Here is a 22570-nt window from a genome sequence, read left to right as displayed (position 1 = left end):
CGGTTCAGCGGAAAATTCGATAACTGAGAGACTGGTAATGTTCAGTTACAACTAGTGAAATTGGTAGTCTTCTCCCAATCAACCAACAGACATATCGACATGTTCAACAATATTGACAGAGATTCCTACATGATTTTAGAAGTGCATTTTAAGGCTTGACAATAGAATTTTGAAATGTATGTTTTGGAGGGAAAAGTTGGTGAAAGACTTAAGGGTCTATAAATTCACATATCTTATTCTTGAGATGGTTGTTGTCAAGGTGAATGTAGTTAATGTGAAAAATGACATAGGGGGAGGTTTAGAGTATGCAAAGCCCAATGACAGAAGACCGGTAGAGTGGGGTTTCACAGAGCAGTGATTCAGGTGATAGAGGACCAACAATGCAAGATTCAAGTATCAGTAAACCGATAGAAGGCAGAGTTATGAATGACAAGCACAACCAATGCAGACCAAGATTGATGCCTAATTGTGATCAGATCAGGCTAATGTGTAGCTTCATGTATCTAATCATTTATTTGTTGTTTTTGAAATGACTACAATATAAATCCCTTAACAGGGTGGACTTTAATAGGTCCCATTGTATAAATTCCTTAACCGGGTAACATCTTAACTAATGTTCTAAGTCCTTTAACTAGGCTACCTTTAACAGGGTAAAGGTACTAATTGGCCTTGATCAAAATTCCTTAACCAGGTGGCACCTAACCACTGTCTTTGTAATCTCCTAATAGGGATGGCTCTTCACTAGGCGTACTCTAGAAGAGTACAAATTTTTTGAGTTCCTACTCACACCGTGGTTTTCTCCCTATTGGGTTTCCACGAGATAAATTTGTGTGTCCTTGTGTATCTTTTCATGCATGATTAATCTTCTACAATTAATGTATACATTGGTGAATGGTTAATTAGTTCATATTTAAATCTAAAGGATCAATTAGTAAAAATCGGTAATGTATTGATTCACCCCTCCCCTCTTAGTACTAGTTGGGACTAAGAGGTGTCGCTCCCCTAACCTGATAGGACAAGGGAGTCACGCCCCTATCTAAGGGGGGGTAGTGGTCCCACACCCCTGTCTTACCCCTTTCTCAAGGACAGAGTGCAGATGAGGTGATGCAAAGGCCAAGGAAGAAGCTATTTTTGAGGGTTGAGCAATCTCTGGTCTTCGATCAGGCTAGAGGATTCGAACTCGTGTGCATGAGGACCCTAATGCAGTCAAAAATTTCTAGGGTCACAATTTTATGACACTACACTTTCATCACTTCTAGGACCAAATTTTCCTAATGCATCATCTCTTTGAATGTAGCATTTACTTCCAAAAATTCTGAAATATCTGACAGTGGGAGTATGACCAAACCATAATTATTAAGGAGTCTTACCAGTATCACCTTTTATGTGTACTTTATTGAAAGTGTATACGGCAATATTAACAACTTCTCTCCAATAGATATTGGGAAATTTGGCTTCCATCATCATTATTCTTGCAATATCTAAGATAGTTATGTTCTTCCTTTCCACTATTCCATTCTGTTGTGGGGACCTAGGTGCAGAAAATTATCTTCTGATTCCATGCTTCTCACAAAAGTTGTTGAATTCATGGATGTAAATTAACTGCTTTGATCTGATCTTAAACATTTTATCTTCAATCCTATTTCTTGTTGGCATTATAACAGACAAGAAGGTTGGCATTTCAATAAGGATATTGAGAAGGTTGTTGATGACCATGGATATAATTGATTAAGGATGATTACTGTCTTAATATTATTATTTTGTCATTGATGTCAAGAAATTGATTTTCTAATTCAGTATGATGTTGCCATATCTTAAGAAGTATGATTTGATGAGTATAAAGATGTCGGTAAAAGACACATAAAGAATATGATGAATAAGGGGATAAGTCATTCAATGGGCAACTATTACCGATTTAGACAATGATGAGATCATGATGTTTAGATTGTTTTGATATCCTACATATGCTATTGTTTGAAAGGTTAATACTATACTATGTTACCAAGCAAAGAACCTAGTCGGTAAACCCTAAGGTTATCGCTATCGGTTAATGAAGGCAAAATGTCTACCGAGTGAAGTTTAGTATTTACCGAGTTACAACCGAGCTATAATAGAATGCATTAAATGTTTACATGTGATATTTAATGAAGGAGCTGATGAGATGGAGCAGATTAAATGATTGGTAAGCTGTGTATGAAGATTGTTAAAGAATCTATAGTAAAGAAAGATCGGCAGGAAGAACTACAACTCATATTGAACCGCAATACCCTAACACAAGTTCCAAGGCGGAGTAAAACATTTTCAGATTGAAGGATACATTGAACCTGGACAAGATTGAAGATCTGATGGCTATGATTGATCATGGGAAATGTGATCAAGGAGATTAAGCAGTTGGAAGATTGTTTATAAATAGGAAACTGTTGATAAACAATGTATGCGGGCAAGTGTATGCACAAGGATGCTACATAGTGATTACCGAGCACAGAAGCTTGAAGACCTATTTTGATAACAGAGTATAGAGCCCAGTAGGGGGACAAGATAAGTCCTATGAATTGATTGTATTGAGCAAATAAGAATCTGCTTCAACATTTTTAGATGTGAAGTTGCAGACATATTTTTATTATTGTTATTTTGAGAAGTAGCAGAAAATCTCTTAACCGAGTGGACTTAACAGTCTTATTTGTAAAATCCTCTAGCAAGGTGACATTCTTATTGAGTGTTTGAAATCCTTTAACAAGGTCACTTCTAACAAGGTGAAGATCCTAATGGATCTAAGGGAAATCCCTTAACCGGGTCACATCTAGCAATGTGTTTGTAATCTTAAACAGGATTTTCTTTTAACCGAACATACTCTAGAAGAGTATATTTCTTAGTGAGTCCAAAATCCCACAGTGGTTTTTCCCTATTTGGGTTTCCACGTTAAATCTAGTGTTATATGTTTGTGATCTTATCTATTTATGGGTCTGCATGCATTACTATTTTTCTGATAAGGTTACTAAGGTTGAATCTGTTGTTTTTATTGAAGATTAAGTTTGAATGATTCCCCCCCCCCTCTCATATTATTAGCTTGGCATCTGTACTAATCATATTTAGTATTATAACTATCAATTGGTATCAGAGCTTTAGACCCTGGAAGTAAAGTTTAAAGGCACTTGAGTTAAAGATCCAAAAGATGTATAAGAGGGATGCACCGAAGCTGAATAAGTCAAGTTTCTCTACATGGTAGAAAAGGATGAAGTTGCATCTATCAGGAATTGGAGAATATGCTATCTATTATCTAGAGAATGATTTCATCACACTGAGCACCTATCCATTGACAATAGAAGAGATAAAGGCAAAGCAAGAACATATTCAAGCAATGATTGAAATAACATCTTCATTGACCGACTCAGAGTTTAATGATCTAGAAGGATGTACTGATGCAAAGGCAATGTGGACTAAGCTCATATCTGTGTATGGTGGAGATGAACATGTTCAAAGAGAAAAAGTGGATAGTCTAAGAGGACAACTTGAATCTATGAGGATTAATGAAGGTGAGAACATAACCCAGTATAGTACAAGACTAAAGGAGATTGTAAATCAAATCAAAGGAGCGGGAGGAACTATTGAAGAAAAGGATGTAACAAGTAAGATGCTGAGAACCCTTCTACCTGCCTATGCAATCCGAGTCTCTGCAATCAATGAATTGAGGTCTATACCCAATATGCCAGTTTCTTTAGATGCTACTATTGGTAAGCTACATGCATTTGAGTTAAGTAACTTTGATAACAGTGGGTCATTGGTAAATAAAGTTGAATCTGCATTCAGTTCTTTTCATATTGATGAAACTGATGATTACAATGATAGAAAGTATAAGTACTCTGAAGGGAATCACAGTGGAGCAAGTGAAAGATTTCATAAAAACATGGAGGAGGTACACAAACTGTATGAGGAAATCAGAAAGCAAGAAGAGTTTGAAGCACTATTAGCCAGAAGGCTACCGAGAGGAAAAGGTAAGTATAATGGAAAGCTACCTTTAAAATGTTTCAATTGTGATAAGATAGGACATATGGCTTCTAACTGTCCTGACAAAGAATCCAGCGAAAAGAGAGAATACTGAGATGATAGACAGAAAGATAATCATTACAGAGGACACCGAGACTTTAGGAGAAGAGATAAAAAGACATGCCTAATAGCTGATGAGGAATCAAATGATGATAAATCAAATGAAACTGATAAAGAGGAAGTTGTTTATGTGGCTATCAAAGATGGATCAGATGAAGAAAGGTATGAAGAAAAAGCTTTAATATCTCATATAAATACTAATGATTCTTGGATCATCGATAGTGGTTGCTCACATCACATGACGGGTGATAAACACAAGTTTATTAAACTAGATGATTATGATGGAGGCTATGTAAGATTTGGTAATGATGCACCATGTTCGATAAGAGGTAAAGGATCCATAACACTTCTTGACAATGCTAAATGTAATGATGTTTATTGGGTTGAAGGTTTGAAATACAATTTGTTGAGTGTAGCATAGCTAAACAACACAGGTTACCGAATAGAGTTTGAAAAAGGAATTTTCAAAGTTCATGACAAGCATGGAAAGTTAGCTGCTACCCGGACACAAACAAGAGGTAATACATTTCATCTTGACTCAACTCGGAATAAATGTCTATATGCAAGGATAGATGATACCTAGTTATGGTATAAATGGTTTTGTCATGTTAATTTCAATAATCTGATCAAAATAAGTAAGAAGCACTGAGTAAGAGGTCTACCGAGTCTTGAAAAACCTAAAAATGCTATGTGCCGAGGATGCCAAATGGGTAAGATGACAAGATCAAGCTTTACAAGTAAGTCTTACACTTCTAAAGGAATTTTAGATCTAGTGCACACTGATCTTTGTGGTCCTATGAAATTTCAAAGTTATTATGGTGATAAGTATTTCATATTATTTGTGGATTACTATTCAAGGATGATGTCAATAATGTTTTTAAAAGAAAAATCAGAAGCTTTTCAAATGTTTAAATGGTAGAAGGCAAGAGTTGAAAATGAAACAAGAAGACAACTGAAATGTCTTAGATCAGATAGAGGAGGAGAGTTCACATCTGATGAATTCAACTTATTCTGCAATGATCATGGTATTAAAAGACAAGTCTCTACACCGAGAACTCCATAGCAGAATGGAATAGCTGAAAGAAGAAACAGATCTATTGTGGATTGTGCTAGAACATTGATGATTGAGAAGGAGGTGCCACAAACATTTTGGAGTGAAATAATAAGCACAACTATTTACACCTTGAACCAAGTTCAATTGAAGAAAGGTACTTTGAACACACCATATGAGTTCTGGTATGATAAGAAACCTAATGTTAGTTATTTTAAAATCTTTGGAAGTAGATGCTATGTTCACAAAGATGATGGAAATGGTAAGTTTGATCAGAAAAGTGAAGAAGGAACATTTCTAGGTTATTCTTCTAGAAGCAAAGCATTTAAATGTCTGATCAAATCATCTAACAAAATAGTAGAAAGTGCAAATGTGAAAATTGATGAATTTGTAGAAAGAAATGATGAAGGAAACTCCAAAGAACCAGAAGATTATGAAGGATTTGTCTATGTTCAACCGAGAAGTCCTACCGAGAAGACTGCTGAAGAAAATGAAGAGAATATCCAGTTACCGAGTGATGAAGAAGATCATACGGAGCCTACCAAGCCTGTATTAGCCAAGTATGTCAGAAGGAATCATGCACCAAGTCAGATTATAGGAGATAAGAATGATCCAGTGATGACAAGGAACAAACTGAGATAGAACACATGTCTAATATCTGAATTTGAACTGAGAATAGTGAAAGAGGCATTTAACAGTGAAGATTGGATAAATGCTATGATAGAAGAGATTGATCAAATCAAGAAGAATGACACATGGACACTGGTCCCAAGATAGAAGGACAAAAATGTAATCAGTACAAAGTGGATCTTCAGAAACAAGCTAAATGAAAAAGGTGAGGTCATTCGGAATAAAGCAAGACTAGTTTGCAAAGGTTATGCCCAAGAAAAAGGAATTGATTATGGTGAGACTTTTGCACCTGTGGCAATACTTGAAGGAGTAAGAACATTGTTGGCCTATGCTGCTTACAAGAATTTCAAGGTATATCAAATGGATGTCAAATTTGCATTTCTGAATGGTATATTAGAAGAAGAAGTTTTCATTGAACCTGAAGGATTTGTTGAAGGAGAAAATAATGATCAGGTATGTAAATTGAACAAAGTTTTATATGGTCTAAAACAAGCACCTAGAGCATGGTATGAGAGATTGCACTCATATTTGATCAAAATTGGTTTTATAAGAACAAGTGAAAACAACAATATGTACATGAAGAATGATAAAAATGGAATATTGATCTCAGCCATATTTGTTGATGATATTATCTTTAGTGGAAATGACTCTCTATGCAAGAACTTTGGAAATGAAATGAGTAAAGAATTTGAGATGTCATTAATCAGTGAGATAAAATATTTTATAGGTTTGCAGATACTACAAATGAAAGATGAGATTTTCATTACCCAATCCAAGTACATAAAGGAAATCTTGAAGAAATTTGGAATGGAGGATTCAAAACCAGTAAGTACTCCTATGACTACCAACTGTAAACTATCAAAGAATGATGAATCTGCATCTATTGATGAGACACTTTATCGATCTATGATTGGAAAGTTGCAATATGTTGTTCACAACAGGCCAAATATAGCACATGCAGTAGGTATTGTTGCAAGATTTTTTGCAGATCCTAAGGAAACACACATGACGACAATCAAAAGAATTTTTAGATACTTAAAAGGCACTAAAGATTATGGCTTAGTAAATCAGAAAGGAAATATTTTTGATTTAAAAGTTTATACTGATGCTGATTGGGTAGGCAACATTGATGACAGGAAAAGCACAAGTGGAGGAGCTTTCTTTTTAGGAGAAAGACTAGTGAGTTGGCTTAGCAAGAAACAAGGATGTGTTTCTCAGTCAATAGCAGAAGCTGAATATGTTGTTGTAGCACTGAATTGCACCAATATAGCATGGATCAAACAACTGTTGGAAGGTATAAATGAGCAAGTTACCGAGCCAGTAACTATATTCTGTGATAACACTAGTGCCATTAACATTCCAAAGAATACTGTTATGCACTCTAAGACAAAGCACATCTCTATCAAATATCATTATCTTAGAGAAGAAGTTCAAGAGAAAAAAGTGGTTTTGGAGTATGTTAGCACAAAGGAACAAATTGCAGACATCTTCACCAAGCCACTGCCAAAGGACACTTTTGAGTATCTCAGAAGTCAGTTAGGGGTCCTACCCCTATCTTCCATTCACTGACTGAGTTTAGTGAAAGCATCAATTCGATGAATCTACAAAATATCTTTTAGGAGTTGATGCTAATTTACACACTTTAGGAGGTTTTCTAAAGGTGTGCAGGAAACAATAAATAGGGAATAGGAATTGAAGACAAAATGCTCTGACCAAGATTGAATTGATACATAATAGCATGGAATTCACTTCTCAGAGGAAGAAATTATGTTTTTAGTTCTTTTCATTTTTGGCATTGTTGTCAAAGGGGGAGAAGACTAATGTATGGGGGAGAAGTCTACTGACCGAAGGAGAAGACTAATGACAAAGGGAGAGCATTTTAGAATTTCATAGCAGTCTGAGTCCGAATCAATAAAGTCAAATCAATTGGTTTTGCCACCAATACCAAAGGGGGAGATTGTTGGCATTCCAATTACATTGAGGGATTGTTGGCATTTCAATAAGGATATTGAGAAGGTTGTTGATGACTATGGATATAACTGATTAAGGATGATTACTATCTTAATATTATTATATTGTCATTGATGTCAAGAAATTGATTTTCTAATTCAGTATGATGCTGCCATATCTTAAGAAGTATGATTTGATGAGTATAAAGATGTCAGTAAAAGACACAGAAAGAATATGATGAATAAGGGGATAAGTTATTCAATGGGCAACTATTACCGAGTTAGACAATGATGAGATCATGATGTTTAGATTGTTTTGATATCCTACATATGCTATTGTTTGAAAGGTTAATACTATACTATATTACCAAGCAAAGAACCTAGTTGGTAAACCCTAAGGAACCTAGTCAGTAAACCCTAAGGTTATCGCTATCGGTTAATGAAGGCAGAATGTCTACCAAGTGAATTTTAGTATTTACCAAGTTACAACCGAGCTATAACAGAATGCATTAAATGTCTACATGTGATATTTAATGAAGGAAGCTGATGAGCTGGAGCAGATTAAATGATTGGTAAGCCGTGTATGAATATTGTTAAAGAATCTATGGTAAAGAAAGATCGACAAGAAGATCTATAGCTCATATTGAACCACAATACCCTAACACAAGTTCCAAGGTGAAAATGCAAGTTCCAAGGTGGGGTAAATTTTTTCCAGATCGAAGGATACATTGAACCTGGACAAGATTGAAGATCTGATGGCTATGATTGATCATGGGAAATGTTTATAAATAGGAAACTGTTGATAAACAATGTATGCGGGCAAGTGTATGCACAAGGATGCTACATAGTGATTACCGAGCACAGAAGCTTGAAGACATATTTTGATAACAGAGTATAGAGGCCAACTAAGGGACAAGATAAGTCCTATGAATTGATTGTATTGAGAAAATAAGAATCTACTTCAGCATTTTTAGATGTGAAGTTACAGACATATTTTTATTACTGTTATTTTGAGAAGTAGCAAAAAATCTCTTAACCGAGTGGACTTAACATTCTTATTTGTAAAATCCTCTAGCAAGGTGACATTCTTATTGAGTGTTTGAAATCCTTTAACAAGGTCACTTCTAACAAGGTGAATATCCTAATGGATCTGAGGGAAATCCCTTAACCGTGTCACATCTAGAAATGTGTTTGTAATCTTTAACAGGGTTTGCTTTTAACTGAGCATACTCTAGAAGAGTATATTTCTTAGTGGGTCTGAAATCCCATAGTGGTTTTTCCCTATTTGGGTTTCCACGTTAAATCTGGTGTTATATGTTTGTGATCTTATCTATTTATGGGTTTCCATGCATTACTATTTTTTTGAAAAGGTTATCGAGGTTGAATCTGTTGTTTTTATTGAAGATTAAGTTTGAATGATTCACCCCCCCCCTCTCATATTGTTAGCTTGGCATCTGTACTAATCATATTTAGTATCAGAACTATCATTTCTATCTCAACCATAGCTTTGAAAATTATGAATTTATCAAGAGCTTCTGATTTTTCTCAAAAAAATGCAACCCACATCATTCTAGAATAGTTATCAATAAGCAACATAAAGTATCTATCACCTTGAAAAAATTTAGTTCTTTCTGGTCCACACAGATTAGTATGAATAAGATCAAGAATTTTATTAGATCTATCATGCATACTTTTGAAGGAAGTTCTAATTTGCTTACTCATTTGACATTCTCTACATATTGGATTATGAGGCTTAACAATCTTTGGAAAATCTTTGACAACCTGTGTTGAACTGATCTTAACTACGCAATCAATGTTTGCATGACACGTCCTCTTATTACATAACCAACTTTCATCAATTTGAGCAATCAATCAGGCCTTCTCACTAGAGTTCAGATGAAATATGTTTCATTTGGTATGAGTTTCAGATGCAATGATAGTCCCAAAGACACTGAGAGGGGGGGGGTTAATGGAATATTTGAATTTGTTTATAACTTTGTAACCCAAATTAATGTACCGATAAACAAAAAATAGTGTAGTAAAGAGAAATAATAGAGACAACATAAATGTACACCATAACACAAGATATTTTGTTGAGGAAACTCAGTGTGAGAAAAACCTCAGTGGGATTTGTGACCCACAATATTTACTCACTGGCCAATATGAATAAATATTACTTACAACAGGGGCCTACACATGCAGGGAGGCAAATAGCCTAGAGCTCACTTCTCAATAGAAGAGTCTCACTGACTACAAAATGGATAATTAAATCCAATACAATGTGGATGTTGGTGAATGTGTCTGTCGGTACCGATAGATGATGTATGTGTTGCTGGTGAACCTGTACAACCCATTTCCGGTTGGTTGCCATCAATGAAAACATCAACCATTCTCATGTGAGTGTAGAATGCCAACAACAATCTCCAATCTAGATCTATTGATACTCTTGCATTTTCCGTCTTTAAATTGCAAATGAAATCCTTTATCCATAATCTGACCTACACTCAAAAGATTATGCTTCAATCCTTCAACATAATAAACATTGTCAGTATTAGTTTTACCATCCAAGGATATTGTTCCTTTTCCTTTGATCATGCATGCCTCATTGTCTCTAAATCTGACTAGTCTACCTTCAAATTCTTATAGAGTTAGGAATTTCCTCTTATCACTGGTCATGTGATGTGAGCAACAACTATCTATAACCCATTCATCATTCTATTCAACTTTAGCAGCTAAAGCCTTCTCCTCAGTATGGGTTGCTTCAATGACAGGTTTTGGAGAATCATCCTTGATAGCAATAAAGATCCAATCTTTATCAGAGCTTCCATTACTAGATCCACTTATAGGTTCATCATCATCATCTGTAATACCAAAATCATCATCACTAGCATAATAACATGATTTATCCTTATTCCTTCTAAATCTAGATATGCTCTAATATTCTGGATTAGGCTTATAACTCCTCATAAATCTTTCATGATTCCTAGCAGCTCTTTCAAGACATCTAGAAGCAAAATGACCAATTTTATTGCATGAAAAATATTTAAAAGGTACTTTTCCTTCATAATTACTTCCAACAGGTCCTTAAGGGATTCTTCTAGAAATTAGGGCTTCCAACTCTTCAAGTTCTTTGTCTTCTCTCTCAATGTCATCCAAGTCTTTAGCATATAACTCCTTCCAATCTATCTTCTGCTTACTAGAGGCAGATGCTTGAAATGCAGTTTTTGTTTTAGTAGCACTCTGATCTCTAAGTTCCTCAAGCTCAAAAGAAATCAATTTCCCAAGTAATGTATCTTTGGTAACAGGGGTACTTGACATTATTTGGAGTTCATTAATTGCAGTAGCCTTCATCTTGTAAGCTACAGTTAGAACTCTCAAAATATTTGACACAACCTCATCCTAATTAATTGATCCACTCTGGCTTTTGATTCCTATGAAAATCTCATTCACTCTATCCATGAAAGAACTTATCTTCTCATCTTCTTCCATCTTCAAAATTTCATATCTCACCTAGAAATCTTCAAGTTTTGCATTCTTTACTGCTTGGTTGCCTTCATAAAGAGTTTCAAGCTTTAGCCAGATCTACTTTCCATTCTCCAACTCTATGAAATTCAATAACTTCTCATCAGATATGGCACATAACAATGCTTCTTTCTCTCTGACATCATTTTCAGCTCTCTTATGTTCATCAGTGGGTGTCGGTGTTCCAAAATTAGGATCATTAGGTATATACCCTTTCTCCACTATCTGCCAAACTTCAGCTCTATTGGTGTAAATAAATATTCATCATAGATATTATTACGCTTTACTTAAGTTAACTTAGGATAATTCATCTCTTCATAGTTTGGATATGAGACACTTAGGGAAGTGTGCACATAGGGATATAGCTTGTAGGAGAAATTCCACCTTTTGCGGTCTTATCTTGGTGTTACACTTCACATTCGGTAGGTCATCCACCTCTTGTGGAATATTATATTATTTATCCTACCTACCCCTAGTATTTCTTACCTACCCTTGTTTCTCATTGAGCCACATGTCATGATTGTGTGCTCGTATATCCATATGGCCTTGCCTGTATAAGCAAACTCATATTCATTGTATTTGTTAATCCAGTTGATCATTTGTATATTGATGAGAATACAATTTGTTCTTGTCATTCTATTGTCTCTCTTTATGCTTTTCATTATGCCCTTGATCTTGGAAAAATCTCACATGATATCAGAGCTATTGGGGTTTCATTGATTGGTTTTGGGAGACATCTTGGAAGGCTTCTATTTTTGGATCTAAGATTCTGCGCATTTTGGAGGCATCCTAGAGCATTTTCGACCTCACCATTGTGTCTGGGAGGTCGTTTCCATAAAAATCAAGTATAAACTTGACCTATTTTGGCGAAAGTCAAATTTTGGGTGTGGGGGAATTTTTTGTGCAATTTGGACCGTACGGTATGGAATTTTCGGATTTTAAAAAAGAAATTTTTTTTTTTATTTTTGAATTTTTTTTTCATTTTCTGAAAAAAGGGGCATATTTTTTATAAAAAATAAAGAAAAAAAATAAAGGGGGCTTTGTTTTTTTTTGAAAAAAATAAATAAAAATTATTTGTTTGGGGGTTCGAAGACCCCTCCCCCTTTGCCGCCACCATACTGTGCTTCCTGTAGTGGCAGGTTCTTGTGCAATGTACTCCAGCAGACCCACAACTGCTTCATCAGCCATCGCACAACCCCCGATGACAGCTTTCCTGGGTGCTGCTCTCGGCGGCCCTGTCGGCCACTCCGGCCCTGCCAACCACCATGACCCCTACTTCGACCCCGTCAGCCCTCCTTTCGGCTCCGATAGCCCCTCCGCCGCAGCCCCACCAGACACCTCCTGCTAGCTTGCCGCCTCCCATCGGCCCTCTAGCGCTGTCATCACCTTGTTGCTGGCAGACCACCTCTGGCGCCGACCGCCACACTTTCGCCGATGACCGACCACCTTCGTCGTAGGCCACCTTTGGCAATCTGTCAGGCCCACCCATAGGCCACCTCTACCTGCCCCATCATTCACAGGCCATGTCACCCGCTTGCCACAACAGCGTTGCGTCAGGTGCCTAGTCAACACCACTTGGCCTTTTCTACCCAGTCAGTAGTACCTTCTGCCCAATCAACAGTGCACAATCAGCCACTCAATTAGTGCCCAATCAGTGCCCAGTCAATGCCCAGTCAACATTTTTTGAAAAATTTTAGACCCCTCTCCATTGAGCAGTTTGGTTTTTTGGGTCAACTTTGGAGGCTCATAACTTGCTCAATTTTGCTCCTTTTTGGGTGCAATTTATTTTATTTGGGCTAAGATTTTATTCTCTTCATAGTGATGTGATTATTTTCTGATTTTTGTGGATAGGATTTTTGGAATTTCAGGATTCTCTCAGCTGTACCTGCCCAATTCTCAATTTTGCAACTTCAAAGGCTTCGTTTGAGCTCATATGACCTCTTTTTCAAGTGTTGTTTTTTTTGAAAGTGCATATTTTTTCGTCTACTTTCATAATCTATGATTAATTTTCATAGATTTTGAGTGGATATTTTACTTTCAAATATTTTTCTTTTTTGGCTTATTTGGTACTTGTAATTTGCTTGAATCTTAGATCACTTGCAATGTTATTTTGAGTCTCATTTGGCCTTATTGAGGCAATTTGAAATTTGAAATCAAAAGTCCACTTTGCCATTTTTTTCAAGTGGCCCATTGTACACCCACTAAGTATAAAGTGCCAAATCATCATTTTTTTGAGGGGGGGGGTTCTTTGATTGAGTGAATTTGGGGGGGTGTCTTGTGTTATTGTGCCTCTCTTTCCTTGTGCTCTTTCATTTTTGTTGCAATGAGCCCTCATAAATTTCCACCTTTAGCTCCACATAATTATGCATCATGGAAAATTAAAGTATGGATCAAATTAATGGAAAAAGGTCTCACACATTACATAGATGAAACAATAGTAGCACCACTTGATCCTAAGGTTGATCCTAATGCTCAGTTAGAATGGCTCACTCAGATTTGCATGGCTCTTGGAACTTTGTGTACGTATGTATCATATGACCTCATTTTTCACATTGAGAAGTGTACTACAATCAAAGAGGCTTGGGATATGTTTCAGAAATTGTATGGTCAAGTTGATGAAATTAGAGGTTACAAGATTGACAATGAGCTCACCAACTTGGATCCCAATAATTTTGATACAATCCAAGATTATGTCACCAAAGCAAATGAGCTAAGAGAAAAGCTTAAGGATTGTGGAATTGATAAAAAGGATGCTCAATTTATATTCAACTTGTTGGACAAGCTTCCACCAGAATATGCAGCATTTGTTTCAAGCTTCCAAACTCATCATTTGACAATGGGGAGTTCCTACATTATGCCTTCATTTGATGCTTTCATAGAAATGTTGATATTGGAATAATCTAAGTTGTTGAACATGGGGCTTGTCAAGTCTTCAAAGTCCAAGGCTTTGGTGGCTAATCACAGGAGTCAAGGGAGTCAAGGCAAAGATTCCAAGAAGAAGAAGAAGAAATGTAAGTCAAAGTCACAACAGGAAAAAGGGCAATCATCCTCTCCCTCACAAAGTGATTTTTCATCCTCTTCAAAGAAGGGGACTCCACCTAAGAAGGATAAACCAACTTGTGCATATTGGAATAGGTATGGTCATGATGAGCATCAATGCCACACCAAGCAAGTTGATGAGTTGACAAATCTTCTTAAGAAAAAAAACATCAACTTTCCATCCGCCTATATAAAGAAGGATTCATCTCCTCCCTCTTCCTCATAGTCTAAGGGAAAAGGGCAAGCATTTGTGGCTACAACAGGTTCATTATAGCAATGGATACTTGACTTGGGTGCCTCTTCTTACATGGGTTCTACAAAGGAGCAGTTTTCTTCATTGGAGCCATCAAAGGTACCTCACATTTACATAGGTGATGATACACAAGTTGAGGTTGAAGGGGAAGGTTCATTTGACATGGATGATGGAACATTTGAGAATGTTCTCTATGTTCCTAACTTGTCTACCAATCTTCTCTCTATCTTCCAAATCACTCACTATGGGAATGGGAAAAAGGTTGAGATTACACTTGATTCAGTTGTGGTAAAGGAACTTGATGATGATGCCTTTGTAGTAGTGGGACAAGTCAATGAAAACTCAAGGCTTTATTCATTCTCCCACTTTGTGCCAAGTTCTCCTTCTAGGGCCTTGCTTACTCATTCAAATTCAGAAAGTAAGCTATGGCATGAGATGTTTGGTCACGTCAACTACTGTTATCTTTAGTATCTTAGCACTAAAGACATGGCCATAGATCTACCTTGAATATGTTTTTCAGAGGGTGTATGTTTAGGTTGTTCCATGGGCAAGCATCCCGAGGAGAAGTTTGATAAGGGGAAATCTTGGAGAGCTTTGGAAGTTATTCAACTTGTTCACAGCGATGTAGCAGGTCCATTTCTAGCACCTTCATTTAGTAAGGCCTTCTATGTCCTCACCTTCATTAATGACTACTCCTGCTTCACTTGGGTCTACTTTCTTATTCATAAGAGGGAAGTATTTGACATACTTCAGTACTTCAAGACTCATGTGGAGAAGCAATCTGAGAGAGTGGTCAAGATTCTTCACATAGATAATGGAAGGGAATATGTCAACAAAAGACTTGAGGATTTTTGTACATTTGAGGGGATTGATCTTCAGCATTTTGTTGCATACACTCCACAATAGATCGAAGTTGTAGAGCACAAGAATAAAACTCTCAAAGTGTGTGTGGGAAAAAGTGAGACTAACCAAACATGCCCTAATCTCACTTTCAATCACACACTTGTGGAATACAAAAAAGCCTAGAGGTATCACACAATTGGTTACTTCTTTTTGTGGAAGAGAGAGCCACAGGCTACCTATTAGGATTTCCATTCCTTTGTTGCAAATGATAGATAGAATGATGCAAGTTCAACTATTAACCCTAAAGTGTAAGTATGAACTAGTAACCAGATTACAAGATTGAGATTAAGTGATGAAAAGCTGTAAACACAAGGATAAAAGGAGAATGAAGATGTGTACCTGGGGTTAAAATCTGAGTGGAAATGTTCGAGACGGGGGTGCATGCGCCACTAACCTGATTCTGCACCTGAAACTGCTCCTTTTGGCAACCTGAAAGCTGTCGAAAAGTGCTGAAAACTGCTGTTGTCTGAGGGACCAGGGCGCCCAGCGCCCCTGTCCTGTTAGGACCAGGGCACCCCATGCCCCTGTCTTAGGTTTCTGCTCTACAATTTGGTGTGTTGTCCCATCTCAGTTTGCTTCCGTCGGATCTGCAACTTGCGGCGTTGCTCTTCAATGTCTCCAAAGCCCTAAATGGATGAATGAAATTGATGAATGCTTGATGGATGGATGTTGAATGTTGTTGAAGTCTTCAAAGATCTGCTCTTTCGCTGCATAGAAAGCCCCTGAAACCAAAAATTCGGATCCTTTCAAATGAAGAAAGAGAGCTCTTATATATTAAACCCTAGGTCTTAATTTCAACTTTTGGCTGACCTAGAGATTGAATCTCCCGCCAATTTCTTGGGGTTAAGCTTTATTTTATGATTGGATTGCGCTCCTAAAATTTTGGGAAAAATGTCCGGGACCGTGTGCACTCCAGGCGCCAGGGTCCTGACAACTTTTCACCAAATTTTTAGGGCCGTCGGATATGATGATTTTAGAGAGAATCCCGAAGTTATAGGTGATTTCGAGATGTTTTTACCCCCGAAATCAAGCCCCCAAGTTCAAAATAGGACCTAATTAGGGTTTTTGATTAAATGATGTATTGGAGGAATAAAATGAAAGGGGCACACTTTAATGAAAAGGGCCCAACTTTATGATATGGGAGATGATAAAATAGAACCTTAGACCTAATTAATTTAATTAATTAAGTGCTAAAGGGGAAATGCAATGCCAAATGCAAAATGCGCCAAGGCGGGTGCTAAACTAGGTGTGAAATTGTACCACCCTAGCAAGTGCGTACAATTTATGACGCTACATTTAGCCCCCACTTTAGTGGTCATATGAACACTACGTGCATATGCAAGCTAAAGTACAGAAAAGTAAACATCATTTGAAAAAGGATATATCCATAAGTCTGTCGAACGAAGCCCCCAGTGGTATCTGTAGTACACAGTTAGGAACTGCACCCTACAAAACACACGTTAGATCACAAAATCACCTAATGCTTACTAAGGAAGGTCATGAAAATTTGAGGGTAGCTATATGCCCCCCCCTGTTTCGACTTGCTAATTTTAGTGAGTTGAAACAGGGTATCATGTTTACCACTTCGAATTGTTAAAGAATATTGATGACAAATGCTCACAAGAAGATTTGATGTGAGATCAAAAACTAATGGAGAATCATTTGGTAAGAAAGAGGACTAAATCTCAATTCCAACATAACAAAGAGTGTGAGGATTTGAGAGTTCTCTAACACAAGATGAAGGATGTAAATGGAAACAAAATGCAAAGAGAAAGAAAGGAAAAAAGCATGAATACACACATTGGTGATCCATGAAAAGAATAGTGAGAGAGAAAACATGGACTTCTCGCCCCTAGATCTTGTTTAGGTGATCCATGGGAAAAGGACATGGAAAACTAGCCCCTAGAGTCTGTCTAGGTGATCCATGTAAGGGAGGAGAGTGAGAAAGTCTAGCCTTATGCTGCTAGTTCCACTCAACCTCATGCATGTGTGTGTAAGGGAGGTTAGAAGCACCTCATAGGAGTCTATGCCCAAGTATGCTACAACCTGTATATGTATAGTACAAAAGCGTGACATCTCTCTCTAAGAGTCTATGCTCTGGTTCCCAGAATAATCACCTTGTATAAAAGAAAAATGGAGACATCTCGCTCTAAGAGTCGGTGCTCTGGTTCCGAGAATGACCCATTGCTCAAAAAGTGTAATGTTTATGTCATAAGTAAAGTAGAACAAGGATACTACTTTCATCACAAAAGAAGATACCCCAAAAATGCAACAATGTCATAGATCCAAGGAAGAGAGTTTTGCACTCTTTAAGCAAGGATAAGATAGTTGAAAAGGGATATCTTGTAGTATGTGTAAAGGAGATCCTTAGAAGAGAAGAGATCTTTGTACAAAAGACACCTATCCCCGAGAGGAATTGTCTTAGACAAACATCTTCTAGAATAAGACAAAGAAGAGAATAAGAATGCAATACTTCCTTCTTTTGCGAGGTGAAAGTGATTCTTAATGAAGGATGACGCTCTCTTTAACCCAATTGGGAGAGTGAATTCATTATGAATGTATTTTAACAAGTGCAAAAGAGGTTGTAGTCAAGGACTTACACCTCTTGTAAGAGAGAATCCTTGAACAACAACAACAAATGCATACAAGGAATAACATCAAGTAATAAAGTTCACACCATCCATGAAATAGAAAAAAGTGGATCCTTAGATAAAAATAAGGAAAGATCATTGCCTCCCAAGGATAAGGACAATGAGAAGGACTTACACAATCTTCTAGGGAGAGATTTAGACATAAGTAAAATGTACTACATACTCACATGAGTTCATGCAAGCAAGACATTAGTGTATGTAAAATGCTCCTCACAAGAAGTGGGTAGGATAAGAAAGAGAATACACATCTTCTCCCATATCTAGGAAAAGAGGATTCTAAAGAAAAGATGATCAATATTTCCACACTATTACCCCAAAGGGAAATTTTAATCATAAAAAGAAGAGATGTATGAAATCACTCTTGTCCCCATAGAAAATTAGGCTATTATGTTGCTTCAAAAATATGATTGCACTTGAAATTGTACCATCATGAATGACAATGAGCCCCCAGTAAATGAGCTACCAATGTCACATAATGATGAGCAACATAATAGCCATTAATGTTACTCAAAGACATGATAGATTGAATGAGGTATTTGAATATGACATGCTGAATGCTCAACCATAAGTGAGATCAAAAACATGTATAAAATGATAAAAATTGAAGGGAAGTTACGAGAAATCTTAGAAGAGAGATGAGTGTAATTTATTAGAGCCTTATCCCTGGAGGAAAGGACTTTATGATGAATAGGAGATAAAGATTCATAAGTGGATTTAGAAATTTGAGGGGAGTCATAAAGAGATTTGTTCATCGCCAAGATTTCCTTATGAGGGGAATGAGAGTTGATAGAAGTAGAAGATGATTTAGTTGAAGTGAGATCATCATCACTACTGAATATAGCATTCACATTGAGAGATGGTCTTTTAGATGCTTTGGTGGGCTTAGAAAGATTATATCCAAGTCCACATGAATATTCATGCATGTTATGTTCTAAAGGAACTTTAATTCCTTGTTCATTTGTGCCACAACCATTTCCACTATAGCCACTCTTAGCCAAAATATGAAAACCACGACCATAACGATTAGCCATTTCAGAAAGAAAAGGTGGTTTTTCATAAGACAAAGAATCAAATTCTTCAAAATTAGAGGTGTGAGGAGAAGAAGCGGCCACAAAATTATTTCTCATAGGTTTAGGTAAGACTGATTGATCTTTAGTTTCTTCATTCTTTTTAACTTTAAGCTCTCTAGGAGGAACCCTATACTCACCTACAAAGGTGGGATTAAAATCAAGAGATCTCCAATCATCTTCTGCGAGAACCTTCTCAGGATCAAAAGCCTTTTCATGTGTAGATTCAAGTTGAGAAGAATCTTCTTCAGGAACTTCAGACTCATCCAAAGAATTTTGATTATCAGAGGGTGATGATTCATCCATAGGTATCTTGTTTAACGAGTCATCACTAGAAGAGGAAGGCTTAGAAGAACTCCCTTTGGAAGTAGATGTTTGCAAACAAGCTTGAAAATTAGTATCACCTATCAAGGTATATGTCTTATTATTATAAATAAATTTAACTTGTCTATGCAATGTAGAGGGGACAGCTTGCATACTGTGAATCCAAGGTCTCCCTAATAACAAGTTGTATGTTAGATTTCCCGACATAACATGGATAGGAGTAGGCAAAGTAACAGGTCCCACTATGATGGGTAAGGTGATAATACCTAATGAAGACTTAGCCACATTATCAAAGCCTCGAATGGGATGAGAGTCAGGCTCAATAAGGGATGTATCCACATTCATCTTATGCAATAGATTAATGCTACACACATTAAGGCCAGAGCCATTATCTACCAGTGTTCATCTTATAGTAGTGTCATTTATGATAACCACAATCATCAAGGGATCATATTGATGTTGAATTTCACTAGTAGGCAACTCATCTTGAGTAAACACAATTTGAGCTTTAGGATTCATCATAGAGTTAACCAAAGACACTATATTACTAGATGTATTAGGTGGAGGAACATTCAAATCTTTCGAGGCATCTTGTAACATTCCATGATGAGCGGAAGAAGTTTGGGTCAAATCCCAAAGGGATATCTTAGCAGGGGTAGCTTTAAGTTGTTCTATGAGATCATATTCCTTACCAAGAACTTGTGAAATATGAGGAGCTTGAGGAAGAATAGGTTGGGAAGGAGGAAGTGAAGTTGAGATAACTGGAGGAGGATTAGGTTGCCTATTGTTGCTTGTGTTATAGGTATGAGCAACCACATTATAATTCTCTCTAGTCAGTTGCTTAGCATACTCATAAGGGTTCCTAGTAGAATAACCTCCTTGCACAGTAATAATAGGTTTCTTAGGAGTGCAAAAAGAATCATTAGCATAACCACCTTAAACCACTAAGATAGGCTTATTTAAAGGTTGAGAATTTTGAGAAGGACAAGCACCTTGGACAGTGAAGAGAGGTTTGTTAGGTGTCTCATTCACATGTATCAAATTGATTGAGGATAGTTTAGAGGAATGAACAAAAGTGTTGGAAGAATTATTGATAGTCTTCTCTTGCACTAAAATCTTAGCACGGATTAAATCAATTTTAGGAGAGAGACAAGGGGTAGGCATTGATATTCTAGTAGGAAGAGGAATACTAGGAAAGGTCATATCATCCTCTATCATCAAAGGATCTACATGGGGAATAAACTCTCTAGGAGAAGGATCAACATTACTCTCTAAAGTCTCACTTTTGAGAGGGAGATCTTTGAAAGAGATGTTAACCATCTTGCTTTGAAGTAGGGTATCCTTATGAGTAGAACCAAGTTGAGGAGAGGGAGATGCTTTATTTTTAGAGGGAGAATAATTGAGATTTAAGGAAGGTGAGAAACTATCAAGGGAGTTTTCAATCTTGATTTCATCCCCTTTGGCTAGGGTTCTCTCATGGGGTAGAGAATAATCTACACCTTCTTCTAATGGTTCATCCCAGATAGTGAGGTTGTTGAAAGGAATGTTTTAAGTATTGTCAATTTCGGGAGAGGAGATAACATTGTTTATTAATTCCTCATCCTTAGGAGGGAGAGCATCAATAGATGTGTTAAACTGTTCCTCTTTCCTCAAAATATGTTCAATATGATCTTTAGGGGAGAGAGAATTAAGGAAATTGCTTATTATTTCATCTTCTTTCTCTAAGGGATGCTTATGGGTAAGACAAACTTTAGGAGAAGGGTAAGCATTTATTATTAATTCATCATCTCTAGTCGGAATTTTGTTGGAAAAGGAAATGCCATCACTAGGAAATGTAGGGATAATGTCATCTTCTTGCACAAAAGGATCCTCATGAAGGGAGTGTTTTTTAGGAGGAACATGAACATATTTCTCCAAAGATTCATGCTTAGGAAGGATCTTTGAAAGAAGTGTTCATAACCTCTTGTTGCACTAACATGCCCCCATTGGAAGGACAAACTTTAGGAGAAAATAAGTCAATGTCCATCAATACCTTTTCACTTAGAGAGGCATCATGTGGGGAAGGTGAAGTAACATTAAGAAAGGTGTTTATGATATCATTCTCTTCCTCTAGGATAGCTAAATAGGATGGGCACATTTTAGGAGAATTGTCAAGATCACTCTTAAAGTCTTCATCCTTAGAGCATGGGAGAGTCTCAAAGGGATTGGTAGCAACTCTTTTAGGCACTAAAATTTTGTTATAGATTGGGGGAGGTTCTTTAGGAGAAGGAAAAATTGAAACAAGGGAAGCTAACCCATTATCACATCTATGAAATGAATGCATCATGACAACAATTTTCCTCTTTCAAATGATAACACATGCAAAATAGAAGGAAATGTTCAATGCAAGAACTTAGAATATAGATTTAGAAAATGAAATTTATGATTCAAATGAGTTCCTAAATCAGATTTGAAATTATTGATCCCAATTAAGCTATCCACAAGTTCAACTTTGAATTGAAAAATTAGGGTTTTAGCAAAAATTTCCTCTAAATTTTTTGAATCTTGCAAGAAATTAAAACTTGTAAATACAAATTTGAATTTGAAATAGCATAAACACTCAAATTTGAAAACATAAATCAGAATTAGAGAAGATTGGAATTCACGTCGGGTTCACCAAAATGTGTGGGGGAAAAAGTGACACTAAGCAAACATGCCCTAATCTCACTTTCAATCACACACTTGTGGAATACGAAAGAGCCTAGATGTATCACACAATTGGCTACTTCTTTTTGTGGAAGAGAGAGCCACAGGCTACCTATTAGGATTTCTATTCCTTTGTTGCAAATGATAGATAGAATGATGCAAGTTCAACTATTAACCCTAAAGTGTAAGTATGAACTAGTAACCAGATTGCAAGATTGAGATTAAGTGATGAAAAGATGTAAACACAAGGATAAAAGGAGAATGCAAATGTGTACCTGGGGTTAAAATCTGAGTGGAAATGTTCAAGACGGGGGCACATGCACCACTAACCTAATTCTACACCTGAAACTACTCCTTTTGGCAACCTGAAAGCTGTCGAAAAGTGCTGAAAA

This window comes from Cryptomeria japonica, chromosome 2 (assembly GCF_030272615.1).
Source record: "Cryptomeria japonica chromosome 2, Sugi_1.0, whole genome shotgun sequence".
Classification (NCBI taxonomy): Eukaryota; Viridiplantae; Streptophyta; class Pinopsida; order Cupressales; family Cupressaceae; genus Cryptomeria; species Cryptomeria japonica.
This window is presented reverse-complemented; position numbering follows the sequence as displayed.